Raw genomic sequence first — 7,123 nt, forward strand, 5'->3', positions numbered from 1 at the left:
AACCATAAGCATATGGCGTCACCTTGTGGCCATGTATGCCATTGACATTTCTTGTAGTTTCGGTCCCTGTCTTTATTTTTTTAAACTACCCGTTTGAACTACACTATTTTAAGATAATTCAATGTGCTGTTTGTCTGCTACAGCCATCATGGATGAAAAATAAATGAATTCAGGACCATAGAGTTATTATGAGACCTTTCATGATGGGACCTTTATATTGAAACAGGACGGAAATCCCGTCACAGGCCCTTGACGTGCGTCACCCATAGGGCGTCACCGCCATGAGAGGACCAGCGTTGCCATGCCCGTTTATTATAATAAGCAGATTTGGGCTTGTTTTTATGTAAAGTCGCGTATAAATCATTAGTAGTAGCGGGTTGCGGGTTTTTGGGCTTGTTTATAAATGTTTTAATTATTATTTAAAACTGTGGTTCTCAAATATTTTCGACTAATGGGCCCCCAAATTAATTGTAACCTGAGCTAGCTGAGCCTCGTACCAGCTTTGTGTTGTTAGACTAAAATGTAAAAACAAAAACAATCAAAATATTCAAAATTTTATTTCAAGATTATTTTGAAAATATCAGATCTACAAGCTTTTAGATTGGATATTATCAAAATGCTGATGTGTGTCTGTGTCTGTCTGTCTCTGTCTGCTCTGCTCATTCTCGCCTTGCCTTTTCTCTCTCACACAATCTGGCAACGCTGGCGAGGACCTAGCTAGCTGTATCAGCTCCATGGTATGGCGAGTTGGTGGTGAGGAACGTGACTGCTGGCAAAGAGGTGCAGTGACTTCTTTACAGTGTATTTGTATTAAATTAAACTGTAAGACATGTTACACACAGTTAACAAGGTAATATGGATATTAATTAACCCTACGCTTCTCTTATAACAGTCTTCCAAACTTCTCGTTCCCGAAATCCTGACTATTATTGGAGTGTCTTCGCACAGCTGTCTCCATGGCTGAGGGCTGCTCAGGTAATGCACTGTAATGTCGTGTTATTTTAGAATAACGGTATTTAGTGGGAAATATGTATGTTTCTACGCACTGGGGTGTCTATATGGACAGTGACACTTTTACCCTTGTTGAAAATACGACATTACGTTGAGCCACACAGTTTAACGTGGCTTAATGCAACTTTTTCCAAAACAAAACATTCTCGAAACGACATTTACAAGACATTCGCCATGATATCCCCACCGCTGTAACTTTGAGAACCTGTTTTATAACGGTTTGTCCATGTGCCAGCAGGTGGGCTGGAAGTTATTGTTGGCTAAACCTATTAGCAAAACAACATTATATTAACATGTCAGGCTCACACACAGCTAGCAAGCTAACCTGTTTGTCTGTACTTGCTAATGGCTGCATGCTAGCTTTAAGGTTTTACAGAATTTCACCTCAAAGTTAGGGGAATTTGTTTTAAAAGGAGCATTTGATTTCGGATTAAAAAGTTAACCCGAGTTTTCAGACGGATTTAGTTTGCACACATGAAAAGGTTTGTTTTACTTTTTATTAGATTTAGTCGCCCAATAATCTCTCAAGACCGATATGGGTTCCCAGATTGGTCGCCCAGTGGCTAACAAACTGCTTTGTGCCAAAGGCACACGGTTCAAGGTTTCTTAAGTTGTTCTTGAGTGTTACGTCTTGCAATACCTGTTACAGTATAGGCCTACATATTAAGAGTCTTAAGAGCAGTTCCTCAGTCAGATATTGTGTCAGTAATAATAATAGTAAACATACATCACCAAGGAGAGTACCAGAAAATATCATTAAGAAAAGAGTCAAGGGAGAAAAAAAAAAACATTATTAGATCATAGCAGCAGCAATATCAAAAACAGTTTGACTAGCTAGCTTGAAGGTGCTGTGTGCAAGATTGATTTATTCATTGATTGAATGATTGGTTGATTGATTGATTGAAGACTTTATTAGAAGTTTGCATAGGAAAAGGTAGTTTCATGACAGTACAGTTCACTGGTACAAGGTCAACTAAAATGATAAAGCTTTTGGGCTTGTTTCAATTGGGGTCCCTTTTCTAACTCATATAACAGACTCTTAAATTATGAACATCTATCTCTGAGCCAGTGTCTGGCATTTTGGACTTAAAGTTGGCTTTGACCTCACATTGACAGTAGTTGAGTGGGGCGGGGTAGGGTGGGGGGCACACTGCAGGTAAAGAAAGGGAGTCACAATCTCAAAGCATAACTAACATTCTCTTGTCGTCCAAGGTAAATAAAAAGAAGGCACAGTCATCTAGGCCTTTTTCGCTATCCAGCAATTCCAGCCGGCAGATTCATCGTACTGGGAGGCAAACTGCAGCCGTGGAATACAGTGAGAGCCTGATGGACCACTGGGACCAGTTTATGAACAAACACTATTTAAATAACTGCAACCTTTGTTAAATACTTGGCCCAGGAATATAAAAGAAGACATAATTACACATTGTTTTTTGATGTGTACACTGTACGTTTATTGAGCTATCTAAAGAGCACACAGTACGTTTCTGAACGTGCAAGACTGTTCATCATTGACAGCCTGACAGCCAAATCTTGTGATACTGCCGAGCCAGAAACTATGTATGCCGCAATGCCCAATATACAGTAATAATACAGTGTGCAAAAAAACAACAAAAAAACGAGATTAGAAAACAACATGTGATATGTCTTAGTCTTCTTTTATATTCCTGAACCGATTAACTGTCAAAGGTCTCAGTATTTGTTCACAAGCTGATCCAACTGTGCTCTCATTGACTCCAATCTATTTCACTGAACTTCAGATCCAGTTTTGCCTCCCATGGCGCCTGACTGTCCCACGGAACGGCCCTACCTTCTTATATCATAGCCTTGTTGTGGCCTTGTCCATTACACAAGGAAAAAAGGGAGACAACAGAAGACTCAAATTACATCTCAATTTAGATTACACATAACATTATGGTGACGATTCCTCATTTAATGCCAAAAGCTCAACTGAATTCAGGGTGGTAATCCAATAAGCTTTGCTTTTAAGAAGTTTGTTGGTAATGTCTCACCCTGTGTTGATAAGAGAGACCCTGTTTCAATTCCCCAAATGTTAAGGTAGCAAGAGAGCCACTATTATGATCATTATTGACATATTGATGTGCTATTATTACCATATTTTTGCGATGAATAGCAGCGTTGGGTCCCCAGATTGGGTCATAAACAGATACAGGCTACAAGTGATTTATTGACAGGTGAGAGGCAAGCAGTCTATTCCCACATTGTTGGTCATCTGCCCTAAGTGTTGTTTTTTATTATTATTATATAATAATATCTGTAATAATTGTATGTGCAGTTGTACAGTGTATATTTTATTCATCCCTGCAACAGCTAACATTCTTATTGTTTTACTGGCCACATCTTCTCCCTTTATATTATTGGTATTCTACTGTAATGGTGATTCCTCCTAATTCAGTCACGCTAAAGTTAGTGAATCTTCCACGTGCAGAAAGGTGTGGCCATTTTTGGACTTTGGACGTTGACCAATTGAATGGCCTGTCTCTAACCCTCCTAATAGCGTATATAAAATGTAATCTGATATAGGAAAGACCTAATTGTCCTTCCTGTCTTGCACCCTGTTCCATATAGAGAAAGATGGAGTTGCATCCCGTGCCTTCTTTATTCAGCTTTGTGTCTGCTCCTGAGATGCACTGGACCAGCCTGATTTAGGCTTGAGGCGCGATGGAACCTCCCTTTATTCCCGAATAGCAGAGACATTTCAGTAGATAAACAGGTGTACTATTGCAGTTAATAAATAAATTGTCTTGTGTTGATGCCCCCTGTCTAGCAGAACTGTAATGTAATTCATGTTGCATCTTGAATTCTGATCACCCCATAAGGTGTTATATGGCCTGGTGGGAAAAGGCAAACTGTGTAGAATAGACCGTATATCTGACACCACATAAAAGCCCCATTCTATAAGATCAACAATAATTATAATAGGACACAGGCACTGGAATGTTATGCAAGCCACACCCTAGTAACACATTTTTCCATAACGGGTCAAGATCGTGGTGCAATACTATGGTCACACAATGCTGTCTTGTGAGCATCTCATTCAAGATGACGCGTACTGTATCCTGATGTAGATTTGATCTGTGTAGCTTGATGAACATCTAGGTCAATAACAAATCAATGAATAAATGAATGCAGGTTGGGGTGATTATGAAAGCTCATCAGTCATCAGGTAGCTTACAGTATGCATAAGTTGATTGATAGATGGATCAGCTTCAACAATACATGAAAGGACGAAATTCTGTTCCACTGTTACTATAATCTAACACTACTCCCATTCTCCAGAATGCTAAAATACAATATTCTGTTCATAACGAGACAGAAATATTGCACAGCAAGGAGTCCTCGGCAGCATAATAGGAGAAAGGTTAGGGGATATTACACTTAGTGGGGATTATTGTCCTTTCTTAGAGTTCACAAGTCTGATGGCTTTAGTAAAGAAAAACTCAAGGAAAATCCCGTCTGTTCTGCACCGGATGCTGCGGAACATTTTCCAGTGAAGTCCAGATCATCATCTCTGCTTTCCTCACCACTCTGCACAGACTTCCAGTCTGATGCATTGCAGCTTCCAGAACAGACAGAGATGCAGTTGGTCAGGATGCTCTCTATAGTAACCCTGTAGAATGTAGTGAGGATGGGAGGGGGAGTTGGGCTGAGTTGCTAACCGTAATGCCACTTTTCTCGTTTTCATTTTTTAACCCATGCATAGTCTTAGCTTGTTGTTACCCTAGTCTCATGTGGCCAGACTGTTAACTCCCACAATTTGCAAATGCTCCCGTCATACAGTCTGGGAGACGAAAGTTCTGATCATGACATGAGTATGGGATAAAGCTTGAAGCCTCCTCCCCACTTCTGTTTCGTTTTTACCATCACGCACATTTATCCTAAATATAAATATTAAAATCATCTAAGCGTATTTAGCTTGCTGCTTAGCAGAAACTATATTTTCGTGAACGGAAATGCCAGCTTCCATTACTCGGATTTCAGGAGATGTAGTTCCAGACTCTATATAGCATTTGGAGATGGTGGAATAGTTGTCTGGCTACGCAAGACTATTGTTACCCTAACACTGGGTTATGGTAACAACAAGTTAAAGGGATATTTCACTTTAGAAAAAAATACTTTTGGTCTTTTTATTGTCTAATCCGGCTTTTGGGAACACCAAAGACAGTTTTTAAGTTGCTTGATTCAGTATTTAGATATTAATTTCATCAGACACGCCCCCTTCCTATACAAACCCATTGTAACTTCAAACTCCCTTTTAACTACGATAGATTAATCAAACACCTGTTCTTGTTCTGGTAACTCATACGGTCCTCCTAATACTTGAGCTGGCTGTGCTTTTTCAATTACTTTTTTTCAGACTTTTCAGTTTGTATGTATTGGCTGTCAAGGCCAGAAAGTAGGCTTTCCCACATAACCTCCGGGTATGATGATGATGTCACGTTCAAACCCTCTATTCCCAAAAGCCCAATTAGACGATAAAATGACTTTTTTTTTTAAGTGAAATATCCCTTGCGTGTTATAATTGTTAGATAAAAATCACACCCGTGTGAACTGAGCGGTGGTCGTGGAGGCTGCGCAACAGCAAAACAAACATATAATAATAATTATAATTATAATAAAAAAGATTAAATAAATATTTTTAAAAAATATTTAACTCATTGAGTGCCAATCCCGAACTAGTTCGGCTTTATTAGCGTATCGCAGAGTGCCGATCCCGAACTAGTTCGGCTTAAAAAAAAAGAAATTTTTTTTTTTGGACCCCATCAAATCTGGTGAACATGATTTCAATCGCGATTTTGCATGTTCCACCCCCATACAACCCCATCTAACATACAGGGCAGCCATTTTTGTTTACATAACATGTAAAACATAATGGCTATTATCTCAAGAATGCCTGAATGGATTTCCAATCGGATTTTTTTGTTTGAAAGCTGTGAACAAACTGCACAAATCCACTCCAATGCAATCCAGGATTGCATTGGATTTTTTAGAGCTCATTCTTCTCTGTTTTTTTCCCATGCATGAGGTGTGCAAGGTTTAATCGTGGCTAAATTGCAGAAAATAGATCTTCTAAAATGCTTGGTAGCCAATAGCTAACTTCAAGCTAACTTCATCCTCTTCCTGTACATGCACAAAGGAAAGTGTTCAGGCATGTCATGGCTGCAGGGCTTGTGCATATACCAGCACTGTCTAAGTAGAATTCTCTGGTCATTGGGGCCCTCTAGTGGTGAAAAAGGGGGCACTCAAAGAGTTAAAATAATAATAATAATAATATGGGGGGGGGGGGGGGGGGGGGTGCTTGCTTGCGTGTGTGTGAGAGAGAGAGCCATCCATCCATCCATGTCACTCAGGCCACCACTGGTATTGCAGTTGATGCTCAGGGCAGACTAGACTCAACAGCACCTCTCTGGTCACCAGGGGTACTTAGGCTACATACGGACCCACCCACCCACCCACATACATAGACGGATACACACACGGCCACGCTATGGAGACGGTGTGACCACCGCTCAAAAAAACAACAACATAAAACTATACTAAAAAATAACATCAAACTATACTATGACCCGAGTGACTTTATTGGTATTTCAAGGGTTAGCAATGTGACACGTTCTTCAGTTGAAAATACATTTTACATTGAGCTACAATGTCATACGATGTGGTATAAATTAGGCCTTAATAATTACCCAAAGTAGCTCAAGACAACAAAGCAAGACAATTGTGAACACCCCAGCATACTGTATCTATTTCATGTTCAGAGATAAGTTGTGAAAAATTTCATTTTGTTATTATACTTGTTACATACACATACTGTAGCTTTCTTTATTGGTTCCTCAGACCCACCAGACCTCAGCACAGATGGGGCAACTTCACAGCAGAGACGGAATCAGCAGAGATCCGGGAGAGGTCGGCCCAGACAGGACCACGACAGAAACGTGACTGGCTACAGTAACACTTGCGACCCACCCCACCAATACAGACATGTTCCGCACGGGTACCAACCACCTTTAGCCGATGACCATTCAACTTCTGCAATGCATTACCCGCCTCCCTACCACCGAGGGGATGTGGGAAGGGGGAGAGGAAGGGC

General features: G+C 40.2%; 1 long non-coding RNA gene across 1 annotated transcript; it reads left to right on the plus strand.

The window, feature by feature from the left end:
• Window positions 1-704: 704 nt before the first annotated feature.
• On the plus strand, window positions 705-7,090 carry LOC308307086. Its single transcript, XR_013963207.1, has 3 exons — window positions 705-780; window positions 893-975; window positions 6,871-7,090. It is a non-coding gene; the product is annotated as an uncharacterized lncRNA (long non-coding RNA).
• The last annotated feature ends 33 nt before the right edge of the window (window positions 7,091-7,123 follow it).

This window comes from Nannobrachium achirus (genome assembly GCF_963921795.1).
Source record: "Nannobrachium achirus genome assembly, chromosome: 21".
NCBI classification, from domain to species: domain Eukaryota; kingdom Metazoa; phylum Chordata; class Actinopteri; order Myctophiformes; family Myctophidae; genus Nannobrachium; species Nannobrachium achirus.